This window comes from Sphaerodactylus townsendi, linkage group LG09 (genome assembly GCF_021028975.2).
Source record: "Sphaerodactylus townsendi isolate TG3544 linkage group LG09, MPM_Stown_v2.3, whole genome shotgun sequence".
Taxonomy (NCBI): Eukaryota; Metazoa; Chordata; class Lepidosauria; order Squamata; family Sphaerodactylidae; genus Sphaerodactylus; species Sphaerodactylus townsendi.
Window position 1 is genome coordinate 30,057,463 of NC_059433.1, and position 14,404 is coordinate 30,071,866.

Below are 14,404 nucleotides of genomic sequence, written 5' to 3' on the forward strand. Positions count from 1 at the left end.
GGGATTTGGTAACATTTAGTTTATCAATGGCTGCCAGAACTTCTTCCTTGTTCACCACTATCTTCAGCTTAGTACCTGGATTCGCCTCCTAAGAAGCTTGGTTCAGTTGCAGGAATGTTCCTCACCTCCTCTTGGGTGAAGACAGATGCAAAGAATTCATTCAGCTTCTCTGCAATCTCCCCTGCCATCTTTTAGCACACCCTTTGTTCTTTGTCATCTAACGGGCCTACCGCCTCCCTTGCTGGCTTCCTGCTTTTGATGTACTTGAAGAACTGTTTGTTGCTGGTCTTGATGTTCGCCAGAGCCATGCGTCCCTCATAATCCTGTTTTGCCTCCCTTACAGCTAACTTGCTTCTCTCTTTGCCACCATTTGTGTGTTCCTCTCATATTCTTCATCAGTCAAACTGGACTTCCCATTTCTAAAAAGACATTTTCTTTTTTTCTGATAATTTCCTCAACCTCTCTTATTAACCATGGTGGCTTTCTTTTTTGACTGGGTGCTGCCTTTTCTAACCTGTGGAACACATTCCAGCTGAGCTTTTATTACTGTGTTTTTTAAATAACCTCCAAGCATCCTGGACATTTTTGACTCTCTTTGATTTTCCCTTTCAGCTTTCCCAAGCATTCATCCCCCTCATCTTTGAGAAATTTCCCTTTCTGAAAGCTGTAATGTAACTCCATTAGTAGTTGCCACTTGTTCGTGATGCTGAAGATACTGAATCTGGATAGCATTGTGGTCAAGCTATGCCCTATCGGCTCAACAAATACTGACTTCCTGCACCAGGTCCTGGGTCCCACATAGAATTAGGGATTCAGGGATCACCTCTCCCCTGGTTGGTTCACATAACCATCTGCTCCTAAGCCATACAGTCATTTAGCATATCCAGGAATGCTCTCTCCTTACTTCATGACCTTGAACATGCATTTTTCCAGTTTATATGGGGATAGTTAAAAATCACCCATTACCACTACATTTTTGTTTTTGTTGGCCTCTCTAATTCTCTTTTTCCATCCTCAGAATCCTCTTTGTGCACTCTTTGGTCCAGGGGGACGATAATATATTTCTAATATTAAAACTGTTAAGCTTCACACCTGAGTATTGATATCCATTAGGTGATTCTGTAGGGGAACCAGCTCCCCTTGCATTGTCTATTTTTATGTGATACGGTATGCTCTCTTAACGATGTAGCCAGGGGGCAACTCCACCCCTGCAATGCGCTCTGTCCTATCCTTCCTATAGAGCCTGTAGCCCACTGGTTTATAACAGCATCCCACTGGTTCTCCCTCATTCCACCATGTCTCTGTAGATGCCCACTTATGCATCGTGTAAGTCCTCCTTCAAAACTCTGTACTCTAGCTCCTTCCCGCATTTTAGGTTGAATGTTCTTACTATTAGCATAGAGAGACACCTGTATACTTCTGTCTCTGTCCTTAACCTGGGATTTATGTGCTTTACCCTCAAGTCTTTCTTTGCAGACACTCCATCCCGCTTTTGTCAAGCATGCACATTGCTATGTTCCTCGCTTGTATGTGGTTGATTTAGAAAAACCTCCCTCTCTGTCTGCATTCCCATAGATACTGTATTCCGAACCGAAGTCACCTCAGCTCCTGTCGGCTTTCCCCCAGTGCGATCAGTTTAAAAGCTGTTCTGCCACCTTTTTTAATGTTGAGCACCAGCAGCCTGGTTCCTCTTTGGTTAAGATGAAGCCCGTCCCGTTTGTACAGGCCTGCCTTGTCCCAAAAGGTTCCCCAGTTCCTGACAAATCTGAAACCCTCTGCCTTACACCACCTTCTCATCCACGCATTGAGACCCTGTATCTCCGCTTGCCTGGCTCGCCCTGCGCGTGGAACGGCTACTTAAAATCAAGGAACTGGAGCCCTGAACAGATGAGACAGATATTTTGTAAACCTGAGAAATGGTTCAGGTTTGCAGAGAAATCTGAAATCTAAAAAGACAACGCGTTGGAGGTTACCCCCCCCCCAAAAAAAAGAGAAGCAGCACCTATAGTTTTAATAAATGAAATCCTAAGCCATTGTGGGGGTTGCTAAGCAACCACAAAAACTGTGAATCGTTCAAACTTTGCTTTCTGTCAGTGAAAGGTGGGGGAGGGCCTTTTCCAGTCTGCTTTGGCCTCCCAGCCCACTTCTTCTCCCCTCCCTGGAGGGAGGACTCATTGGACTGAGTCTAGCAGCCATCAGTGAGCAACTTGCTACCCAGCAGTTTGCATAACTCACTTAGGTGCAGTAGTTTCTACTGGCTGAATTGATGTCATACAATTTGCCTGGGACAAGCAGCTGCTACACAAATTGTTCGATGTGTCTGGGCCCGGTATTGTCTACCACACATCTCATCTGAGTGACTTGCTACTGCAAGACTTTTGCAACTGGGCCAGACTCTTCCTAGGGGGAGAGAGAGAGAGAGAAAGCTGAGAGTCAGTGTAGTGGAGTGGTTAGAGTATCCCACTAGGATCTGGGAGACACAGGTTCAAATCCCCACTGTGCTATGAAAACTTCCTGCATGACCTTGGACCATTCACACTCAGTAATGTAACTCACAGGGTTGTTGTGATGGAGGAAAAGAGAATGATGCTTTGATTCCCCATTGGGGAGAAGGATGGGGTATTAGTGGGGAGTTTCATATAAATTATAAAGCTGAAGACTGGGATGGGGAACAGATGAAAGAAATGTTCATTGCTGCATGTGAAGGAGAAAGAAGTACAGGAAAAGGAGAGGATATGGAGGCTCCCAGGAGTAGAGAAAGATGAAACAGTGTGGAGAAGGGGATACAGGGGGAAATGAAGTGACCTCAACTCTTTGTGGGTTTCCTTCTTGTAGTTAATAATTCAAGAGTGATTTGTACCACTTTATATATATTAATAACCACTTGTCAGAGACATAGCAAGGGGGGAAAGCTCCTGGTCCACTGGTGCGTCCTCCACCCCACCCCGGAATGCCCTGCTCCTGCCCCCGCCACACCCCCACAGGGACGCACACCCGGTGCATCGCACTCCCCCATCCCCTTGGAGCTACGCTTTTGCCACTTGTAACTAAATTTGTTGTGTTTTGAAAGAAGACACACACACAGAGAAAGAAGGAGTATTTATTACTGCCAAGAGAAATTCCTTGGACAATTATTACCTTTACAATCATCTTCTAATAAATCATCATTATTGAAAGCTGGTATATTGTAGCAGCTATACGTGTGAACCACCCAACAGAAATCTGTTGTGCAGCCACTATTGTTCACTGTTTGTGGTACAGAAATGGCCAGAACTATTTTTATAATGTGCATGATAAATCTTAGGACACACTCAAGGATGACATGAAAGCTAAATATTATTATTCCAGAGTAATGGATGAATTCTAGAGAGTTATTTTATATTGGAATGTTTTACATTTTATATTGGAATGTTTAATATTATGATTAAATGTTCAGATTATTAATTGTTTTGGAATTTTTAGGGTTAGTACCGGTTGAAAGAAATTGATCTGTCTTACAGTGCAATGAATGGGCTTAGACTGGAGTAACTCTGTTCTGGATTGCCCTGTAAGATTCAGAAAATGAAGCTGCAATTGGGCTGTAATATAATTTGTTTGAAGTTGCTTGTTATCTACAAATGTTTTTGAAAGCACCATTTTCTATTTTTTTCCCCCCTTTCACTTTAGGTTTTATATGAACAATTCAAGTTTTTCTTGAATCTTTATTTTCTCGTTGTCTCCTGCTCACAGTTTGTACCAGCGCTGAAAATAGGCTACCTCTACACCTATTGGGCTCCTCTGGTAAACAAAAATGCTATTAAATTACTTTTACACTTCGCTTTGTTGTGAAAATAAAGTGTTTGTCTATGTGATAATGGGCTCAGTGCAGATTAAACATTTCTGTTCCTTTAGTGATTTAAGAGATCTGTACGAAAACTCTTCTTCTCACGCTCCAATACCATCCTTTCTTTTCTTTTTATCACTAACCAAGGATAGTGCTATGTCTGACCTGTTAACTTGATGCTAGATTTTGGAACCGGGCAGGTTTCAAACTCTACATTAAAGTTAACTATGGATGTTCTAATAAATGTAGATACGACACTCTACATAGTGATAAAGAACGTATGAGATTGAGGTAGAAGAAGGAAAGTAGCGTGTGTATCTGAGGGACCCTGTTGATCCTTTAACTATGATCAACAAACTGATCAAGATCTGTTACTTCTTTAATGAGCCAAAGTGGGGGTAGAGTGGTTTGATTTTGAATTGACTAGTAGAAATAGGAATGTGAATTCAGAATGTAATTAAAATTTGATCTAAATGTGGCCTGTTAACCTTGGATAAGTGGCTAATCTAATAGAAATTACATACAATTTCTTTAAACCAGGTGTCTGAAGCCTGCATCTCTCCAGATGTTTATGGACTACAATTCCCATCAGCCCCTGCAACCATTGCCAGTTGACTATGGTGGAAGGGGCTGATGAGAATTGTAGTCCATGAACATCTGGACTGCTGCAGGTTGCAGACCCCTGATCTAAACTGACTAGGCCACAAGTGGCTGGGTTTTTTTTGATGGCATTGTAATGTCTGCAGCTTTACAGTTTTCATTCTGCCAGATAGTGAGGGATAGAACTGGGGCTGTGAGAGGAGAGAATGACTATCTCGGCAGATATGTATTTGACAGGCCCACCGTCCAACCAGAATGTTGAATGTATATTTTGTAAGGAGAGGAAAGCCTCCATACTTCTGAGGATCAGCCACAGGTTGCTCTTGATGAATTGCATTCTCTGCCCTTTCACAATAGGCAACTCCCCTCCTTTATAGAATGGAGTATAATGAAGGTTCCTGATTCAGTATCTGAGATCTCTGCATCTGAAAACTGCTTAATGGGAGGGGACCCTGCCAAACGCTCCCTTGTGTTTTCATGCTGTGCTATTGAATCATTTAACCTTTTTGTCCAAGCCAGCCTGTTGGATCCTTTGATGCTGGCAAGTAAAATATGTCAGGTACGGGCTTGAAGAAAAGTGCTGAAATGAATGAATCTAGTCCTGTTCATATGTGTGCGCTGGGTTAATGCCAGTCGCCATTTGTGTTTAAAAAGAGCCCCCTCATACCATCATCAGGATCCCAGCAGTGGGAAGAGAGGGAAGAGTAACTTCACCATGCTGCCATGTGCTTGCTCTGCAAGGGAGAATTTTAATGGCCTGTGAAATGGGGACGCTTTTCCCAGTCAGCAATTTGGGAAGAAGAATCTAGCCAGAAGATGGGAAAAGTTGTGACTGGAGAGAAGTTGCTTCTCATCTTCCGTTCCCATTTTATCTGAGTGTAAATACCAAAACTGCATACGCTGTTGTAAAAATAAATTATTTGAACTAGTTTATTAACTGAATGGACTCATCCTGAACTTCAGCGTACAGTGTTTGTGCACATCTCTCGCAGAGATTTAAATGTATTTATGTATGGAAAAATTATATCTAAACATTTCAATGTATCCGTGAAATCTTGTAAATTTTTACCTAGAAAAACAGAATAGGGTGCATTAAAGGTGCAATGGCCAGGGACGAGATCTGCTTTGTTAAGCGGTTTGAAGCACTGTTTTATTTTCTGCTTAATTTAAAAAAATTGATATTAGTTTAGTAATATTTGTAAATAGTCATTTGTTTAATAATTTAGTAATTAGAGATTAGTAATTTGCTTACCTTGAATGTCACTGCTGTTGATTGAAGGCTGTCTTTCTTTGCTTGATGAGAGCAAAGCAGAATCTTCCTTGAATTAATGGCACCTTTTGAAAATGGAAGCGATCTTCAGAAAAATAAGTCACAAATAATGGCATCTGCTATATACTAATTAGGCTTGGGGAAGTGGCAGGAAATAGCCTGGCTCCTAAGATTCCACCAAGTTGTCAGTTGGTTGCAGAGCACATAAGTCTTTTTGACTGAGGGTTTAGTTCAGAAGGCAGATCAAGAGTCATAGTGTAGGAGGGTTTTTTTTACTATCATACCGTATACTCTCTTTGAGTGCCATGAATTTCCCTTGCGTCAAAGGATAAAATAAGCAGTCCTAGAGCAGGGATGAGAGCCAGCAAGGTATGGTAGTTAAGATGTCGGACTAGGACTTTGGAAACTCAAGTCCTCACTCCTGCCCTGGAAATTTATTGGGTGATCTTGGGCTGCTAGGCATACACTCTCAACCCTGTCCCTGCACAGTTCTTGGAAAGGAGACCTCCAAGAATTACCAGGGGCATGATGTGGAGGCAGGTAATGACAAACCATCTCTAAATGTCTTTGACTTGAAAACCCTTTGGGGTCGCCATAAATAATCTGTGACTTGATGGCAAGAAGAAAAAAAGCAGGGATAATCTCTACAAAGAGTTGCCTAGTAGGTATATTTGTTGACAACCCACCACAATCACAAGTGGTCTGCATTCATTATAAAGAGAGCAGCATGTGACTATAAGGGCAGCCTATTATGGAGCACATACACTTGAGGATAGCCAGGTCATGACCTTTGAAAATCCAAAATGTGGGATTAACATTTTCTCCTGTCATATGAAAAACCTTTTGTAACATCTGGATTAAAATGTAGTAAGGTTGCTGTAGTCCATTTATCTTTCTTCTGGATCTTAATCTGTCCTATAATCCCTAATTTGACCATCCCTAAAGTAAAAAAAATTCATATCTGCATTCCCAATGTGTTGATTTGGAAGGTAAGGTCAGTGATTTTAATGAGTGCAGTCGTCACCAAAAGTTTAGATGCCTATCTCGTGGCCAAAAGAGAGTCTTGTTTGTATGTTCTATCACCTGCTATTTTCAGCTTTTCTTTAAAAGAAAATATATTTGCTCATTTTATTGTATCTCCCATTGTAGTACCTTGAAGAGGTTTGGTGATATCCAAAGTTACTAGCAATGAGCAGCTAATGTAAAGGGGGGCAGGACTTTGTATTCATGTTTCCCATAGCAGATACTCATGTTGCTCAACTCATTGTATTCACTGACACCTCCCCCGCTCAAGCTCTCAGAAGGCTTTCTGTTTGCTATAAGGACTTACCCTTTTTCCAAAGAGACTACCTCCCTATTTTCACAGCAGCAAGTGAATAATTGAGTGTCACCAGTGATACAATATGGCTACTGGATGGAGTCCAATTGTCCTGCTGAGTTGCACAAGGGTTATAGGATCTTCTTCTTAAATGGGCTATTCAGTTAGTTTCTGACCATGAGATTACCTGTGTCTTCTAGATATTTCCTTGTTAGAATGAAGGGTGATGGAAACAAGTCTATCTTGCATCTTCGTGGTCTGAACAAGATTCTGAAAGTTAATAAACTTCCTTGCTGTTCAAATGCTGGACATAAGTAAATGGTTTGCTGCTCTTGACTTACAAAATGTCCAGGGTTTCTTTCCTTTTCCTACCCGCTAGTCTTTATTTTTGACCATCCACACATAACACTGAAGTTGGCTGGCTTAGTCTCTTCTCTGAAAGTGCATCTGGCTGAAAAATCTGGTTTTCATATCACACTTTTAACCAGTTTGTGACAGGTTATACAGTGTTTCCCACCTGTAGTTCTTATAGTTGCCTTTGTTTTTGTAAAATGCTTTTGTCTGTATAGTTCCCCAGGGGTACTTTTCCCAATTAATGCACTGTCCCCCTGACGCATGAAGTATCTTCCTGAATAGCCATTACCTCTGCCAGGAGGGAGAGGTAGCAGACCACCATGTAGAGTCTCCCATTTTTGATATTTCATGGAGAAAAGGGGGTGGGGGGTGGGGGTGTTCCAGACTCCAGTTTCTTCCTGAAGTCTTGTCTGGGTTTGATATATAACAAGACATTGCTTTACCAGTGTTTTTTCTATCTCATCAGATGTGAAATGTACTCTACAACTTATTGTTTAACTTACAGAGAACACACTCATTATGGATAAGTCCACATCTTTATGTTTGGGTCTTCATAAAGGCAAGATTGCCTTTTCTCAGACTCCTTTAAACTGTGTTACCAACAAACTGGAGTGTCCTGTGGTCCCTTTCAAGTATAAGCCCATTCCATAGAGCTCAAGCTTCTTCAGCAGCTTTTCTTCATGGTATACTTTTGGTGGACATTTGCAAAGTGGCCGCGTGGCTCTCATCTTGACAATGTCATTAGTCATTACTTTTTTTGGTACTGAGGTCAGGGAAGGAGTCAGCCATGGGAAAGGCCATGTTGCATTCTTTGTTTGACTGAGAGCCTCACTCCTATACCTTTGGCAAGCAGCTTGTTAACACTCTCAGTGTGGGCCTGCACAGGAGACTGAAGATGAAAATTAGGTTGCACTTATTACTGTTCATTGAATGTATGCCGGCAAACATTCCCTCCCTCCTGATTTGCTATGTGCTCTCTTTCATGTTATTCTTATTTGGAACTTTGCCATCTCAGAACTGAGAGAAAGATGTGCTCTTTTGTCACAATGCACAACAATTTGGGTAGGAAAATGCCACCTTTCATGCAATGACGTGGGGGGGGGATGGCGCCCAGGGCAAAATGGTGCCGGGGTCCTGTGGCGCCCCTCCTGTGCCCCGCCCCACCCACCACCATCTATCGCCTGTGGCACCCCGCCCCCCCCGTTTACCTGAGTTCAGCCAGCTGCAAAAAGCAGCCTGCTGAAAAACTTCCCAGGAGCCTCGCATGGTCTCCTGGGAAGTGTAGTTCCCACCAGGCTACTTTTTCAGTAGGCTGTTTTTTGCAGCTGGCTAAACTCAGGTAAGTGGGGGCGCATGGGGTGGGGCACTGCAAGGGGGCCGCTGCGGGGGAGCCGAGGCCCAGCCACTTCTGAGAAGAAGGAGGGGCATGACTGGGCCTCGGTGCGACATGCACACGTTGTGCCGAGGCCCAGCCATGCCCCTCCTCTTTTCCAGAAGTGTGGGGGTGATTTTTCCGGGAGGGCCCACGTGACTCCCACGGGGATGCCTGGGGCATTTGTCCCTGGATGTCCCTGTGGCAGCTATGCCACTGCTTTCATGGTGTGGGGAGGCATGCTCTTCCAGGGGTTTTTTTAGCTCAGAAGTTCTGATCTGGGGCTGGCCTGAGTGTGTGCTGTCTGTCCCCGGTGTGTACCTGCACAGAAGACACTTGATGAATAACAGTTACAAGGAAGCACAACCCTGTTAAATGATGTAGTGACATTGGGGGGGGGGAGGTATCTACTGATGCCCCCCTTCACTGCCCTATCAAGTAGCGGCAGAGACCTTTGGGTTAGAGGTCTCCTTACAAAGTGGGAGAGCTGACTGGCCTAGATACATACAACCTGTGTGAATAGATCTGAGATCCATGCTGATGGGACATCAGTGTTTTTGTGCAATTATTTCAATGGGGAATAGTTTTAAGAACTGTTGACCATATCTCAGGTTTTGATCAGCCGCTATAGAATAAGCAATAACTTTGAGAAAAGGAAGAAAAATTACAACCTCCTAAAAATGTTCTCCTGAAATGAAATATAAGCACATACTTTCTCCTCTGCTAAGTCATCTGTGTATTTTAATAGAAATCTTTTCCATTTTGGGAAATGTTTGTGATTTTTTATACAGGGATTTGTTTTGGCTGTCACAGTGGTACGGGAGGCAGTTGATGAATTTCGTCGTTACCAGCGAGACAAGGAAATGAACTCGCAGTTATATAGCAAGCTCACGATACGAGGTTGGCAATCTTTTCTTTTCCCTATGAATCATGCATAAGCTTTCATGTCCTCTCGTCTATGCTAATTGCAAACTGTTTAAACCAGCCTTGTGATCCACCAAGCTGAGCACAGCCCAGCAGACATGTAGTGTGGTTTGCCAGATGCTTGACAGCCACCCTGTTCTTTGTGACCCTCGGCAAGCAGTGAAATGAAACGATTTATCAAGCCCCCGGTGGTTCCACATAATACATAGTTGGTATACTGCATTCATTTGGTGAACCACAAGGTGTGCAGTCCAGGAAGGTGTTACAGGTAGATGTTGCTTTTCCTGAAGCATTTTTAAAAGAACTTTGGCAAGACCATGTAGTGTTATACATCGCTGTGCAAATGCCTTTCATGTTGCTACCCAAACATTTCTTTGAAACTGAAGCCTGACAAGAAACAATATAAAAATTAAGCGAAGCTGTGAAGAGGGGTGTTGCTTCTTCACGGGGGAAATTCAGGATCTTGACTTAGGAATTGTGGTCTCTGGGTTGAGAGTACTTTTTGAAAAGTTGGAGCAAACTGCTGTTGTTTCTGTAAACAAAAGTTAATATATTTAAAACGCATCAGAATTGATTGAAAAGGTGAACTGGATCGTTTGTTTAACTTATTTGGATTTTTTTTTATTTACAGTCCAGTATTAAGCATTGTAACTCTGTGAAAGTTCCACTAAGTTCAGTGGTGTTTGCTGCCAAATTAAACATGTATGGAATAGCAGCCTGAATAGTAAAAAATAGTATAGTAATAGTATAGTAAAGTGTTCCCTGAAATGAAATATATATCTATATAATACATACATAATAAAATCACACTTCGGAATCATTAAAACCAATAAAAACATACATCAGTAAAACAAAACTAGGGCTAAAATACATCCAAAACATTAAAAACCCAATAATTAAAAGATTGGGTAGAAAGGAAGGATCACTGTGCAGACATCACATGAAACAAGAAAAGTCATCACCTGCTTATGGAAAATGGCAACAGAAGGGGCAGACCAATCTACTTGGGGAGAGAGTACCAGAGTTTTGGTGCCATGACCAAGAAAGTCATTTTCCAGATTGCCATTAGACTTATCTCAGAAGGTAGGGGCACCCAAAGCAGGGCCTCAAAGGATCACCGCAGTAATCAGTTAGGTTCATAAAGGAGTAGGTAGGATTAGGTCACCAATAGGAGGTATCTAAGAGAGGCATAGAGGTTCAAATAGTTGGTGACACATATATTTTCTGTGCTGTGAACAACTGAAGGATAAACACGTAGTATTCTACCAAAATGATGGACACTTCATCTGTGTTTATACTATATAAACATAAGCTGTCATCCTGAACACACAGTAGCTTTGGTCACTCTGCTGGGTGATCTATGGAGGGAAAAGGTGGAAAAAGTGAGTTTCTGGCAATGGTCTTTGGGTAGCTTTTGATACCATCTTTGGGTAGCTTTTGATACCATCAGCAATGATATCATTCTGAAGGCCTTTCAGGGGGTATTATTTTACCGTGGTTGTCATCTTTCAGAGAGGATAGACTGAAAGATAGTTCTTGGAGACTGCTATTTTTGCTACATACAGATGTTGGGAAGTCACAGTGTTCCCTTTTTTTCTCCTTAACATTTAAATGAAATTGGCAGAGGGGATTGTTTGAGGATTTGAGCAAGTATGTATGTACTTCTTATGTTTGGTTATGTACATGTTATGTTTGGTTTGTATACACAATGTTGGATGGGACCACGACCTTGTAGGTTCACGGTTTAGGAATGGTCTCAGATCCACCACTGCATCTGCATGTATAGACAATAACGATGACCTGGAGTGCTTTCTGCTAGTTTAGGCTAGAAAAAGTGACTTACCCGCAATCACTGATACCTTTATTATGTTCGAAGTGATCTACTTTGACATGTTTTTCATAGGGCTGCTTTTGAGGAGTTGCTGGAAGCTACAACTGGTTAATCGTATGATGGCCACATTATAAGCATAAGGGGGATCATATTAGGCCAGTTGTGTGACATCTCCAGTTGTGTGATATCAGGCCTGTTTTAAAATGATGGGTTTAACCTTTAAAGCTCTGAATCACTTGGGCCTAGATTACATAAGAAGTATCTCACGTTCATGTGAATGTAGCAGCACACTGAAATCTTCTTGTGAGATTGGTCCTTGTGTGTTCCTAGCTTCACAATTTGGTGCCAAGATTCTTCTCATCCAAGAGAAGTTTGCCTTGCTCCTTGCTTTCTGGCATTTAGTGTCCAGGTGAAGGTGATGTCTATTAAGAGCTCGAAGGAAGCTGCTGCTGCTCCTTTTAAAAAAATTTCTAACTTTTCTAATTTCTAACTTTACTTTTTAACCCCGATTATTATTTGCCACCTGGGGATTTCATAAAACTATAACATTTTTACAAGCACATAGCTAATGCCACACATGGTGCACCCATTCCCCCAACATTTGGTCTTCTGGATTTCTGTAGCAGTTCAAAGAATAGTGCTATAAGCCCAAACTATCAATCATATATTTACAAAAATCTGCTGCAGTTATCACTGTCCTTGGTATTATTAGTGATTCGTAGTCCTTGTCATTAGTAGTACTCCTCCCTTCCATTTCCAGGGCTGTTACAAACATTATACTTGCTTTGTTTTAAGTAGGTATCGGATGTATCTTCTGTTCAGGATATGTGCATATTCTCTTTTTATCATGTACCTTTTTTCAAAGCAAAAGTGGAAGTTTGACACTGCCACATAGCAAAGTGATAATATTTCAAGGACACGTCATTTAAAATACATTTTCCTTTATATCGTATGCAGTCACTGTCTCCACTATTATCTATGTTTTATCAGGGTTATTTCCACTGTAATAGAAGTTGCTTGCATTTCTGTAGGATATTACAGGTACAGGAAAAAAATCTGTGTACATTTATGTGGAGACTGCCAAATTTTCAAGAGCCTAAGTTTTGAGGCAACATTAGATGTTTCCAAAACCCAGAACAATACTCTTTGGCCGTTTCCGCACGGCCCCCCAGGCGCCCCCACGCCGGCAAGAATTCTGCCGGCGTGGGGGCGGAGGCCGTTCGCATGCAAGCGTGCGGGCGGCCTCAGGAGAGGCCGGCGGACGACAGGTGGCTCCACATGGAGCCGCCTCTGCCCCCTTCCCTTTCCCTCCAGGGGTCGGAGGACAGCGAGGGAGGGTCTTCGGAGGCCAGCAGGCCGACGACGGGGACAAGGTGAGTGGGAAAGGGAAGGGAAACAGCGTGTTCCCGGCGGTGCTGTTTGCACCGCGCCGCCGGGAAGACGCTGTTCCCTCAAAAACAACCCTTTAAAGGGTTGTTTTTTAGGGCGGCCTGACGCCGCCCTGAGGGAGGGGAAGGGCAGCCAGGTCGGCGCTGCTTCGTTTCAGCAGCGCCGCCTGTGCGAACGGCGGCCTGGGGGCGGCGTTTTTACTGCCCCCAGGCCGCCGGTTTTGGCCCATGCAGAAACGGCCTAAGTTCTTCTTCACATAAGTTGTTATCTATTATGTCTCCCCTCTTGCCACCATGGTCAGTTTCTAACCCATCTCAGCTAATCTTACTATATAATTGAGCATTGTGTGCCTGACAAAGTGAAGGCTGCTGGGAAGTGTATTCTTCAGCCATCCAAGAGGACCCAGATTCCACCTCCTTCCACAGGGGAAAGCACTACACTTCCCAGCAGCCCTTGCTGTAGGAAGCCATACTCCCTTACTCAAGATATGCTTCTCCCTGGAGGTGGCGAGCCATGAAAAGGGGTAAAAGTGCGTGAGGAAGCCACACTCCCTTCTCCCCCACGATGCAATTCCCTTTTCTAGGACTAGATCCCTGTGGTGAACTCTGAAGAACTTCCTGCCTGGGAACATGGGACAAACTCTGGCCCTTTCCGCATGGGCCAAATACAGCGCCCTGGGGATGGCAAATACGCCGTCACCAGGGAGCTGTTTGCATGGGGGGGCGCAGCTGCTTCGCAGCTGTGCCGCCCTCGCTCCTCCCCAGCGGCGCGAAGCCGCCATTTTCCCGCCTCGACCTACCATCTCTGCAACCGTCCGGCGCATCGCAGAGGCCTGGGGACACACACCCCTGCCCTGTGACTCCAGAGCGGTCGCGCAGGGCAGGGGGGCGTGTTCCCTGGCCTCGGTGACGCGCTGGACAGTCGCAGAGAAGGTAGGTCGATTGGACGACGGCGCTCCGTGACGCCGTCTTCCCTTTCGTTACTGGGACCGTTCGTGCGAATGGTCCGGGGGGGGGGTTGGGTTGGCGTCATGTATGCCGACCCAACCCCCATCGTGGCTGTGCGGAAACGGCCTTTGTCAAGGTACAACTGATCTGCAAGAGCCCATTTGAAAAGTTAGGTGAGTCTCTCTCTGTGTGTGTGTAATCTGAGAAAGGAGAGTGTTTGCAAAGTTAGGTGTGTGTGTGTGGGGGGGAATCTGAAGAAGGAGAGCACATTTGAAAAGTTAGGGGAGCCAATCTGTGTATGTGTGGTGGTGGTGGTGGTGGTGAATCTGAGAAAGGAGAGTCTGTTTGCCACGTTAGGGAAGTCTTCTCTCTTTGTGCATATGGGGAATCTGAGAAGAGAGAGCCCATTTGTACAGTTAGGGGAGCCTGTGTGTGTGTGTGAGGGGAATTTGTACATAAGTGTATTTAATTGAATAATTAGGCTAGGTTTTCATTATCTGTGATAAATCTCAGGTCCAACCAGGCTGGGTGCCGTTAATCCACCAACAGTTTTCTAGAGTCCGTTGTATTTGTTTG

The 14,404-nt window shown here is 43.7% G+C and overlaps 1 protein-coding gene across 1 annotated transcript in view; it reads right to left on the reverse strand.

Moving 5' to 3' along the window:
* The window catches only part of ATP9B (ATPase phospholipid transporting 9B (putative)), a 172,170-nt gene that overhangs the window by 119,964 nt on the left and 37,802 nt on the right, over positions 1–14,404 (reverse strand).